Source organism: Coptis chinensis, chromosome 7 (genome assembly GCF_015680905.1).
Source record: "Coptis chinensis isolate HL-2020 chromosome 7, ASM1568090v1, whole genome shotgun sequence".
Lineage (NCBI taxonomy): Eukaryota > Viridiplantae > Streptophyta > Magnoliopsida > Ranunculales > Ranunculaceae > Coptis > Coptis chinensis.
In genome coordinates, this window is record NC_141462.1 from 2,759,947 (window position 1) to 2,772,507 (window position 12,561).

At 34.5% G+C, this 12,561-nt stretch overlaps 1 long non-coding RNA gene across 1 annotated transcript; it reads left to right on the forward strand.

Moving 5' to 3' along the window:
* The first annotated feature begins 6,809 nt into the window (after window positions 1-6,809).
* LOC147485198 (uncharacterized) lies at window positions 6,810-8,197 on the forward strand. The gene is made up of 4 exons (XR_015203155.1): window positions 6,810-6,942; window positions 7,072-7,134; window positions 7,234-7,289; window positions 7,874-8,197. It is a non-coding gene; the product is annotated as an uncharacterized LOC147485198 (long non-coding RNA).
* The last annotated feature ends 4,364 nt before the right edge of the window (window positions 8,198-12,561 follow it).

The window sequence follows — 12,561 nt, forward strand, 5'->3', positions numbered from 1 at the left end:
CAAGAAGCAAAGGGACACGCTTCCAGTATTTATCAAACTTGTCCTTCATGTCTTCATACATAGGTATAAAACCAAGTTCATTGGCATACTTCTTTAATAGCAATGAAATTCTACTCAATTGATAGCAAAAGGCAGAAGAAGTAACATAACTAGTCCATGAAAACAGCTTAGTTGAGTCAAAGAATATTTGAAAAAAATTCTCTAATGACAATATATGGCATTATTCCAATCTTCCAAAGAAGGAGCCTGTGGAAAATCACTATCATAGAAAAAAAGACCAAGAATTTTCTGGTATGGAATTGCATCACGCAACATTATGAATGCCGAATTCCATCGAGTTGGCATGTCAACAGGCAACCTCTTCTCCTCCATGTTCAAAGTCTTACAATTCTCAAAAAGTTTTTACAATTTTGCTAGAGAATTTTTCACATGCTTTAATTTACACTCTCTCTATTGTTATCAAGAGATAAATCAACATGTTTTAGTTAGGGGTGTCTCTTTTTACCGAATTTCCGATTTTTCCGAAATCCAACCCGAAATTGGTCTGGCTCTGGGTGTAGTTTTCATGGGCCGATTTTCCGATTTTCCGATTTCCGATTTCCGATTTCTGAAAATTCCGAAAAAAAATTGGATCAGATTTGGATATAATTCTAAAATCCAATCCGATCCGAAAATTCTGAAATTTCCGATATTATTGCCAATTTATTCCGAAAATATATACTTCTCTCACTATCCACTTGATTAGATCTTGACCGTTCATTCATTTTCTAGTTTTTTACTTCCAAAAACAAAACAAAAACATAACCTAGCGTCCTAGCCGCTACTTCCCCACTTGAATTGGACCACTCTACTGTCATTACACCGTCTGCCATAACAACAATGATATGAAAAAAAATGTCATTGAGTCATACAATGACTTCCAGACCAATCCAAAAGCCAAATTCCAATAGATAGAATATTATGTAAAGCTACTTAGAGTCCAAGACCATAATCCATTATTTATGCAGACACTTCACGCTTCAATTTCCACACACGAAAAAAGATTGAAACATTACAAATACCCAGACCTCAACAGAATGCAATGCTTGCTATTGGTGGCTGCAGGTTCTTTTTCTCGTTTTTTTCTTGGATCACTTGTTTGAATGAAAATGGATTTTCTCGAAGAAACAAGTGTGTATTGTTGTTGGTACATTGGTGTTGTGGACATGGTTTTCTCTCCCTATAATGAACATTGGCGATGATATTCCAAAAATAATTGAAAGTAAAGAGATCTTTGAAAATTTACCAAGTATTCCGAAATTTCGAAGTTATTTCAAATTTCGAAAGTTCCGAAATTGGAAATATATTTTGAATCCGAAAAAAAATTGGATCGGATTTGGCTAGCATATTAGGTTCCGAAAAAAATTTGGAAAAATTCCGAAGGAGGTTAATCCGATCCGATCCGATCCGAAGTCACCCCTAGTTTCAGTCCAACTTTCACTATAATATTCATAACGTGTGCATTACAGCAAATGTGACAATTGTTTAGATAACAAATCAGTCCCAAACAATGAATTTTTCAATCGAGACACAACAACATCATTGTTAGAAGCATTATCCAGAGTGAAATAACCTATCTTGCCACAAAGATTCCAACTCAGAAGGTTACAATACATTGCATCACTAATAGACTTACCAGTGTGGGGTGAAGGAAGCCAAGGGAAGCTTATGACCCTTTTATGTAACTTCCAATCTTTAGTGATAAAATGAGCAGTAATACATATATACCCTAGTTTCTTATTTGAAGTCCACAAATCTGAAGTAAAAGATATTTTTCCGAGACAGTGTCTAAGAGAGCTTTCAAAGCAGTTTTGTCCTCTTCAAAAATCATCATGACATCACTTCTCATTGTGATCCTACTTGGAGGTTTAAACTGGGAACCAAAAGACTTGGTAATCCACCTATGGAAAGCTGGTTTATCTACTTTAACGAACGGCAACTCTTCACGAACAAAGTATCACACAGTCTCGTGACGGGCTCTTGCTTGGTTAAAGGTGAAAGAGAATATGGAACTAGAAAAGCCAACACTAATCAGAGCTTAAATTTGAGGGCTTTTTCCGCCTATGGGTCGGGTCGAGGGTTTGAGGGCCGTTTTTACACCCCTACCCTTAAAAGACTAAAATATGTTTAAATCTTTCTAGAAGGAAACAAATATATAGTGTACGTTAATTAAGATTGATCTTCAAACGAAGTGGGATTCTTTAAAATATTATTCACTGAACTATAAATTGTACTAAAGAATACTCAAGCGAAGCGTATGCAACCCACACTCAGTGGCTCACCGAGTGTGCACTTAGGCTACCTAATGAATTTCTCATACCACAACAATTATCTGTAAGAAATCATTTGCAGGCCTTCTATACTCCTGCCTTAATTAAGGAACTACATGTTCTTTTGCAAAATTCCAATTTCCCTTTTTTCTCTTAATATCCACCTTATAGATAGATATAAATGAATACCAATTCTTCAATTATCGTGCAATACACGTGTCCTTTTGCTAGTATATATAAAGATTGACAAACATGTCAGATTTCGATGTCTTAATAGTCTATTGAGTTTATAACTATTTAGTACCACGAACTTTCATTTATTTTTCCTAAATGGTAACCGAACGTTTTTTTTCTCGCCTATTACTACCGCGTACTTTCAATTTGGTACCTCAGCTCACTTGCCGTCTCAATCAGTTTGATCTCCTTAATGGCGAGCTCACGTGATTAAGCGTCTTCCATAACAGTTGTTTTTGTGTATGGATTATGTTGGAATCTTTTGGTTTTTGTGTATGGATTATGTTGGAATCTTTTGGAATTCAGTTTGAATTTTAGCTATTGAATGTCTTGGACTTTTTATGAATTTTATTGAATTCTTGATTATTTATTTTGATGGATTTGTCATGAATTTTGATGCATTGTCAGAATTTGAACTTGCCCTTATAGAAATCAAACATATTAAGATGGCAAGTCAACGGAGGCACTAAATTAAAACAAATTGAGAGTACGTGGTACTAATAGGTAAGAAAAAAAAATCAGATATTTGTAGTACTAAATGAAAAAAAAAAATGAAAGTTTGTGGTAGTAAATAGTTATAAACTCTTTTATATTTCGCTTATTCACTCTCCCTGTGTTGCTAGTTGCTACGTTCAATATATATAAGTAACAGAATCCAATAACCTTTGTAGCTAAACTCAAACTAAATTAAACCACTTATTAGGCCTAATAAGTATCAAACCAAATATCTTAGTGTCAGCATTAGAATAGCACTGAATATTAATACATGAACTATTTAGTACACACTTTATAAATTACTAATAAGTGATTATGATTTTTTTTTTTTTTTTTTTTATTTACAATAATTTTTATCAGTGAACCGGGTACGGGATCTAGTTAATACTTAAACAGAGAAGCACTGGCCAAATTCATTATAAGTAAACAAAACATTCACAAATACATTAACTAATGAGTTAAAGACGTACTACACATGCTTGAGAATGTAACGATGCTCTAAACACATGCTATTTCCTTTCCTTCCCCACAAAAATCATCAAGGATACTAATCTTCTAGTGAAATTCTTTTGTCGAACGTCCTAAGACAACCACATCACGAAAAATGGCTTTCAACATATACTCAGTTTCAACATATTCCAACAAGCAATCCTCAGTACTCATCTTTAACAAAATTTCCATCGTCTCATTGATAATGGTCTGGCAGGTTAGGCATCCTTCAATCAGGGCTATGAATGTGAAGTGGTTTGGACTGACACCCTTCTCTTTCATGTTGTTAAGCAAAGACTGAGCTTGGTCTAACTTCCCATATTTACAAAAGTCACCAATAACTATATTATAGAACCTATTGTCAAGGGGCATATCATCTAGGAGAGAGTAAAAGAGAACCCTTACGGAACCTAGTTTACCAGCTTTCCTCAAGGCGATCATTACAGCATATAATGTTTCAGAATCAACCGCCAATCCATTAGTTTGCATGAAAAGCAATAATTCTTTCGCTTGTTCATCCAAACAGTGAGTACTGGATACGTCAAGAACTAAATCACGGTACGATATCAAACTCGGGAGCCCATTGTGAATTACGTCTTTCCAAAACATGTGTGAGGTCGAACACAAACCAACGTTGCAAACATCATGTAGAAGTGTAGTATAGGTAGGAGTGTCCGGTATCAATCCCTTGGAGCGTATGTTCAGGAAAAGTATGACAGCCTCGTCCAATCTCCCAGCCAGGCAGTAGCCTTCAATCAAGATGCGATATGCAAGAGTGGTAGGTTTGTGATATCTAGCAACCATGAGATCAAAAATGGCTTTTGCCTCGTTCACTAGACCTTGTAAACAGAATTCACGCATCAACAGATGGAATGTGGCTTGAGCAGGACAAAAGCCTCTTTCAATAATCATATCAAATACTCCATGGGCGTCGGGTATCATCCCTCGGCTGCAAAGACCATCAATTAAAGCATCACAGATGTTAGGGGGATCTGGCAATATCTTAAGATCTAAAGACTCGGCAAAAATTTCCTTCCACTGTCCTGAAATGCACAAGGAATGAAACAAGGAAGTGTAGGTGAGGAGAGTTGGGTTTTTAATCCTTCGAGATATTTCTTCAACCAGATGAAGTGCTTCCTTGGCCCGCCCCCCATTTGTACAAATGGAATCTATCATTTCTGCTGCTTTTCTGACATGAACATTCCATTGTCCTGGATCCCCCTTCTGAAAGACCGCTGTAAGAAGGGTGCTCAAAGTAGCAACTTTTAAACCAATCCCACGTTTTAATGACATTCCAAAAACAGCAAACCCTAGATCCACGCCTGGATCAATAGAACAAGCACAATTTGTCAAGATGTTTACTGTAACAGGGCTAGGTTGGATTCCGAAGAATTGCATTGCCCTCCACAAGGAGAAAGCAGTAGGAAAGTTTCTCATCCTATATACGGTTCCCAAAAGTTGATCAAAGTGGTTAATGGAAACAGGCCTAGAAGGCGAATGGATAAACTTAATCAAAACATAAAATGACCCGAAGATCTCTTCAAGCCCAACGGTGTCAGACTGGCACCGATCACTTACGTACCGTAGGAAAGCCGAACGATTCCATTTCACGGAGGTAGTAGTAGTTTTCGAACGAAAGAGTGAAAGAAGAGAAGGGATGGAAGAGAGTGCAGTAATAGTACTAGTACTCACCAACTTTCTTTCACTGGAGATGCGGAAAAGAGCCATTTGATGAAATCGGAAATGGAAGTAGCTGCGGGATCAACACTTACTAGCTGCAGTGCGACATATGGTTTTCCCAACTAGGTTAAAAGCTTTTTAGAAACGGTTGCACAAGTCCTTGATAGTCGCCCCTGGGCAAAAACTAGAACAATAATAGTTATTCTTTATATTTCCTTTTACACCCCACATGCCTGATAGTTCTACGTAATTGGGTTGCCGCGAGATCTCATATCCCACGACAGGCAGTTGCCGAGAGATTGCACAATCCAAGGCATCGGGTTGCCGTGAGATCCCATATCCCATGACAGGGAGTTGTCGCGTAGGATTTTTTTGTGTTTTTTGTTTTTTTTCACTTAAATTTTTGTGTATAACACACGACATATTGATATCTCATTTTCTTCTTTAAAGTTTCTTTATATAACAACACCAAAACCATGGGAAAAAAAATGTACAATCGAAACATAATTTTGCTATCTCGCGGCAAATATTTTCATGTGTTATAAGAAAATTTTGTGATCAAATTAATGAAAAAGAGTTTTGATAATTAGCACAAGCAAAGACTCTATTTAGTGAATACAACCATCTCATGGCAACTAACTTTTTTTACAGTGGCTATTAAAAAGAAATTAAAACAAAAAAGAACCCACGACAACAACCTTCCGTGGGACATGGGATCTTGCGGCAACCCAATGCCATAGATTGTACGATCTCGCGACAACTTCTTGCCCTAGGTGTTTTTTTTATGTGATTAATGGAGGGGTGCCAATACCTTGAATTGGTCAAAGGGGTGCCAATTCCATAAAGTAGGGTGTCAATACCGCAACCCTTTTTTAAAAAAACATAAAAATTTGTGGATATGATCGAGTAGGTTCTGTTTACCATACTTTTTATACCATAGTTTATACCACACCCTTTTACAAGATGAATTAAGTGCTAATAATTTGTGGATATGATTTACTAACCATAGATAACATCTCCACAAAAATTCATCTCATTTGGAAATCTCTAACGTAGTTAAAAATTGTTGTAAACTTTGATTTTTTTTTTAACGGTTCAGATTTTTCGATTTTACAATTATTTTTTTACATAGTTAAACATTATCAAATGAGGTGAAAGTTTATAGAGGTGATCTTCATGGTTAGTTGAACACATCCACAAAAAACTAGGTTATAATTCATGTTGTAGGTAAGGTTGTGGGGTATGGATAAACTATGGTATAAAAAGTATGGTAAACATAACTTTTATATATATATGGGGTGGGATAGAGGCACATTCAGTGTAGCCATATTCTAGGCACAGTGCATCCACACCACTGATCTCTTTCCAATCCAACGGATATGAGGTAGTCTTTGATAGCCAAATTCGAAATAAATGAAATTTCGGGAAATAAAAAATTTCGAAACATAAAAACGAAATAAAAAAAAAAAATCGGTTGAACCTTCTTCTCCAAAATTAGATCGAGCGAAATTTTCTCTGAAACACTTTCTCTCCAAAATTCACGAGTGGGTTCTCTCCAAAATTAAAGTGAAGTTTTTTAAGATTAAAGGTGAGAAAGTTTGAATTTTATTTCATTTCATTTTAAAGATGGAATGTTGAGATGGGTGTTTTTTTTTTATTTCATTAGTTTTTGGCAGACAAGGAGATTGCAGTGAAGTTTTTGGAACTTGGGCTGGTGTTGTTTTTAGTTATTAAGGTGAGAAAAAGTTTACTGTTATTTGATTTGGAGTTGGAAATTTGATGATGGTGTCTATTATTTTAATAGTTTAGAGCTTCTTTTTTTGAGTTTCTAAGCTACTTGTTTGTTTCTTTGTCTTTGAAATAGGGTATATAAGTCAGATTATTGTGGAGCCTTTTGTATTGGATTGTTTTTGTTTTTGGTATTAAGGTGAGAAATTTTGAAATGAGTGTCTGTAAATTCTTTAGTTGAGTTTATGAGCTTCTTATTCATTTTCAAAAGAGAGTTTCTTTGGTTTGTGTTTGACAGAGAATCGGTTAAGTTGAAGCTTATCGCAGATGATCATTGCTGTTTTAAATATTCAGGTGAGAAAATTTGAAATTTCGCTTAATTTACCACTGTTCTGGTTTGATATGTTTGTGTTTATATTTTTTTGGTGAGTGTTAGAAATGTTCATATGGAAATATTGACTGATTCTTAGGATTGTTCTTTTCACTTCTTCACGGTTTTACTTCAAAGTTAGCCCCCAAACTACTGAAACAGAAATATGTTTCTAATTTATCTATCTTGGAATAGTAAATGTGCATATCTATTTTGCTGTTTTAATTAGATAATAATAACCCATATCTGATAGGAGTAGATGAGTTGTTGAAGTAGTCAGTGAATCTCTGAGCAGCATACTTATGGTATATATAGCAAACCATCGCTTTGTGATATATGTCCACAATATTTGGATAGATCAGATTATAGACTGATAGTTTGGATATTTTGAACCATCCTGGTGGGGAACGTTTAGATGATTGCAGGTTATCGATTTTAGAGAAAGTTTCTGGTCTTGATGGTATAAAAGTTGTCGACATTACAGCTAGAGCAGAGTCATGACGATGGTTTGTAGTCTCTTTCTTTTCCTTTTCTTGCTAACCCCTGAATCTTGTTTTTGTTGTATCAGGACTGAGAAAGATATTACTCCCATTGGTGGGCTTCCTCATTATGGTGTGGTGAAGGAAGACTATCTGCTGATCAGGGGATGTTGTGTTAGGCCCAAAAAGAGGGTTGTCACTCTCCGTCAATCCCTGTTGAAGCAAACATCTCGTCTTGCCTTTGAGGTTGTGGCTTCTTAGTTAATGAGCATTTTGGTTTTCTCTAGCTGTATTATTACAGAATTAGAACCAATTGTAATACTTGTATAAGGTAAATGTACATTTGAGTTCAGTATAAGGTAAATGTACATTGGAGTTCTGATGTAATTTAAAGTGCTTGTTAAGAAAATGCAATCTCAGTTGTTTCATAGGTTTTGTTTTCTCTTACATAAATAATCTGATTAAAATTCTTTACTCCTATGATTCCTATCCGCACCTTAAATTCCTGTTTCACCCACTGATTTGATCAATAAGGCACTCAAGAGTCGAGAAAGGAAAGATAAAATGAGATTATTAAGCAGGGCAGAAATGTAGCTCACCTGTGCGTGGCGTGCCAACAACTTAAGCGTTTGGAGTAAATGTTTGTACTCTTGTTTGTGTGGAAATTAAAATGGGATACAGCTTAATTTGTTCATATTAGAGGTTGGGAGGTCGCTTTCCCATTCATGCTTTGGACTTGGGAGCAGATGGCATTCTGACAGAATTTCTGAATCACACACATAAACACACATAAACATCCTTTACTTGGGCAGCATCCTTTACTTGGGCATTCATCACACACATAAACACATCATATTTGCAGAAAGCCTGAAAGTATTGCAACATCTTAAGCATTAAATGGCTTTCCTACACACATAGAAATAAAATAATAATTCAGGCATAACATTAACTTGAATTGCATATTCCAATTCCATTAGTTTTTAGAAACCTTAAGGAAATCAAAAATTTCTTTGAAAGTAAGAGGACAAAGGTTACCTTTGAAAGTGGTGATGTATCTTGGATTTAGAATTCAATGAAACAAACTAAATCAAATGAACCCCAATTCACAATTCACAACTCACTTCTCAACAAATGACCAAACAAAAAATGCACACTGAGTAGAGACAAAATACCAACCGAGAGAAAGATCTTTGAGTTTTGTTTTGCATTTGTGGTAGAAAAACAAATAGTATTGAATACAATGAAATTCATTTGTTTCTCACCAATGTCATACACTAATATTGGAGCTTCTTTAGTGTGCTGCTTTTATACTATATATTCAACCACCCTTGCTTAAATGTTGTTAATATGAATATTTTTTGAAGTAACAAAATTCTTCAGGGATGAACACAATAATTGGCTATATTATACAGTTGGAAAAGCCAATCTAATAGAGACTCCGAATGTTGATTACAACACATTAAATGTAATTGATTGCTACATTGCCACTAGTTTGTGTCACGCAACGAAAGATTGACATCCTATCATTGTATTACAAACAAATACAATTGATACATGGCCACTTCATCATAAAGGTTGATCCGTAGCCACTTCTAAATAGTTGGTAAGCCTTCCAATGGATTGCCAAAGTTGAAGACGACCCTATATAAGTTTCAAGCAACATGTAAAGAACTAAGATTTTACTTAATCCTGACACACAAATACAGTAGATTTCCTCCATAGTTCAGCTCCAATTGCAAGTTGCAACAGACACTGTTGTCATAAGGATATACTCCAATACCTGGCCAGGATTCTCCAAATACGAAAGACACTAAATCAATATCAAAAAACAAATTGAACTATAATCACGCTACAAACACAATTTCTCCAAGGGAACTAATGACATATTTCAATTTCAGAAACACTACTGTTGAAATTCCACTTAGAAACATGAATCAAATGAATACGAACATACCGAATCTCGTATATTTTGATCGAAAAAGATGAAAATAAAATAAAAACACGTGATAAGAATCCATCCCTTCAAATTGCATACATTTTGATGAAAAAACTAATCATTAGACTCGCTTTTATTTTATTTTTATTCTTTAAATATATTATTAGTATTATTTTTATTATATATATGGGTGGGGTGGAGTGTTGTATGCTTGTAAAATGAAGAATTGAGCAACTCAAAAGGCTTAAGAGTATGTCAGAAAAACCATACCCATATCACAACAAAAAATTTAGTTCTTTCAATGAAGGTACGTGCAAGGATATTTCTAGAAATAAAGTCACCTCGCCCACATGCATTTCGCATGGAAGGTGTAAAGTTATCAACTGATATTAATTTTTGGAACAAGTTAACCATCAAAGTTATCAATTAATGTAAAAAAAAACAAAAAAAAATGAAGTGAAGCGAAAACTATTAAAGAAAACTGGTAAAGATGTTCAAATATCCTTCCCACCATTCCACCTATTACAAAAACATTTTAATAAGATATTCATATCCTTACTTGAGTGCAAAAAAAAATAATAACATATTCATGTGAGCTGACCATAGGGGCCACAAATAGTCGGTCATGTGAACTTAGACGACCTATGCGCTGGTAAACAAAAACCACATAACAAAAGGAGGGGGAGGAGAGACGTATATATGGTGTCTTTTTTTGGCATATACTTATATGGATGTAGCACTTATCATCAAATGGTAAACTTATGACGTAAAAGATGACATCACCAGGAAGCTTGTTTGATCATATATACTATTTTTGGGCACACCTCAGATTAATCTATATTAAGTAAGTAAAGGCTAACCTCTAATTCATCAGTTGATTGTGGGAGGCCTAGTGGATTGGGTATCCAAAATTTCTCCTCCTCCATGTATAGTTCATGCACTTTGTTGAAAAAAACACCTTTAATGCCTTCAACGCTTAAACAAAAAATAATAGATTGAAATTGTAACAAAACTTGAATAAATATCAATAGGTTCGATTCCTACCTTTATCAAGGAAATGAGATTTAAGGGGCACTGGGAATATAAGTTCTAAAAATAAAAAAAAAAATCCCAAACCATTTTAAAACCAAAACAAAACTTGAATAGCTACTTAGCTTGCCGTTAGATTATACAGAGTTACCTACTACAACTTCCATATCAAACTCAATAATCATCATGTGAGCAATGCCTCTAGCATGCAACTTCAATTACATATATCATCTACACTGTGCAAATGAAGCAGCTAACAATGGTGGCAAATTTCTTTTGTTTTTTGCTTATTTTCTTGTTTTTTTTTGTTGTTCTTTTTATTTGAACCAATGAATGGGATATCCAATTCAAGACAAAACTAAGAAGCGCAGATTTCATTTGTATTCTTGACAACAACAGTAATAAAAGGGAAAGATGAGTGAATGCAAATATATTTTTCATACAAAACAATTACACCATAATAAGTGCACCAAAAAATAATTCTTGATTGGAAAAAAAAATCCAATATTGTAGTATAATATTGGAACATACAATTACATGGTTAAAACTTTCTTTGCGCCACTACACCTTGAGCAAAGCCAACCAATGCACTAAAAAGAAACTAAAAAACTAAAACATAGTTGACAACAATGTTCTGTATAATGATAGCCATAACATTATTTATTTTTATTCTATTTTGTGAGAACTTATATTCTCTAGATGCTTAATTCATGCATCAATGCATGTTCTAAAATAATGGGCGTCTTAGCTTAGGAAAATAATTGAAGCAGTCCATTTGCTACAAAGAACCATTGGATATTGCCAATGCAACATATTTTTCATTGTGGAATTATTATCAAAAGAGAAACATAGGATAAAAACACAAATAGCATATGCCATACCATTTAATAATCAATCACGCTCGTAATGCGAAATATATAATCCTAGATGTTTTAACACAACTATTGGATTTTATTTCTCAAACAATTAGGATGATTCTGAACATAAAACATATAAGGAAAAGAAAAAGTTTGTTACCACGTATTAGCATACGCATTGTTACTTATTCATTTGATTCCTTGAACAAAGATCCCTAAGAGGAGATGATTTCTACAGGAATGCAATCAAATGATGCAAACATCAATAAAGATAAATAATATCAGACAAACAAAAAAAGTTCCAATTTCTAGTAAGTTAGATACCAACTTTTCCTTCAGTTTTTTTGGTTAAGAGGGAAGCACTAACCTGTTAAGTGAAACCTACACTACAAAACAAAGTTGGGGTAGTTGATAAACTCACGATGTTGTTGGGATTAATTTAATCCTACATCTTTAACATGATAATCTATTATTGATCAAAAAAGAAATAAAAATAAAAATACCTTCAAAGCCGCCGGAATTGGAGATTGACAATAAATAGAAACTTTCCAAAGTTGAATCCAAATCACTTAGTCTTCAGCCTTCTAGTATTATTCACCATACAACACAACACAAAACACTTTTGCTTTACTCCTACTTTTAGTTGTACTTTTCCTGGAAAGATACTAATGGTCCTTTTCTCCAAAAAGTCATTCACTTATATAAAGAAACTTTGAAAATACGTAAGTGTGTGTATAGTGGGATCCACTTAGGATTCACAATTAGACCATTGGGAATTTGTTCTTCACTGTCACACCCATGTCTAATTGACCCAATTTGATATTTAATATCAATTGAGCATTAAGAAACTATTTCTTATACCGGCCGGGTTTGAGCTCAATTAGCTATGTCACAATTTCCTAATACGTAACTCCGTAGAGTGGTGGATCCTTTATTAGAATTCATGATTCAAGAC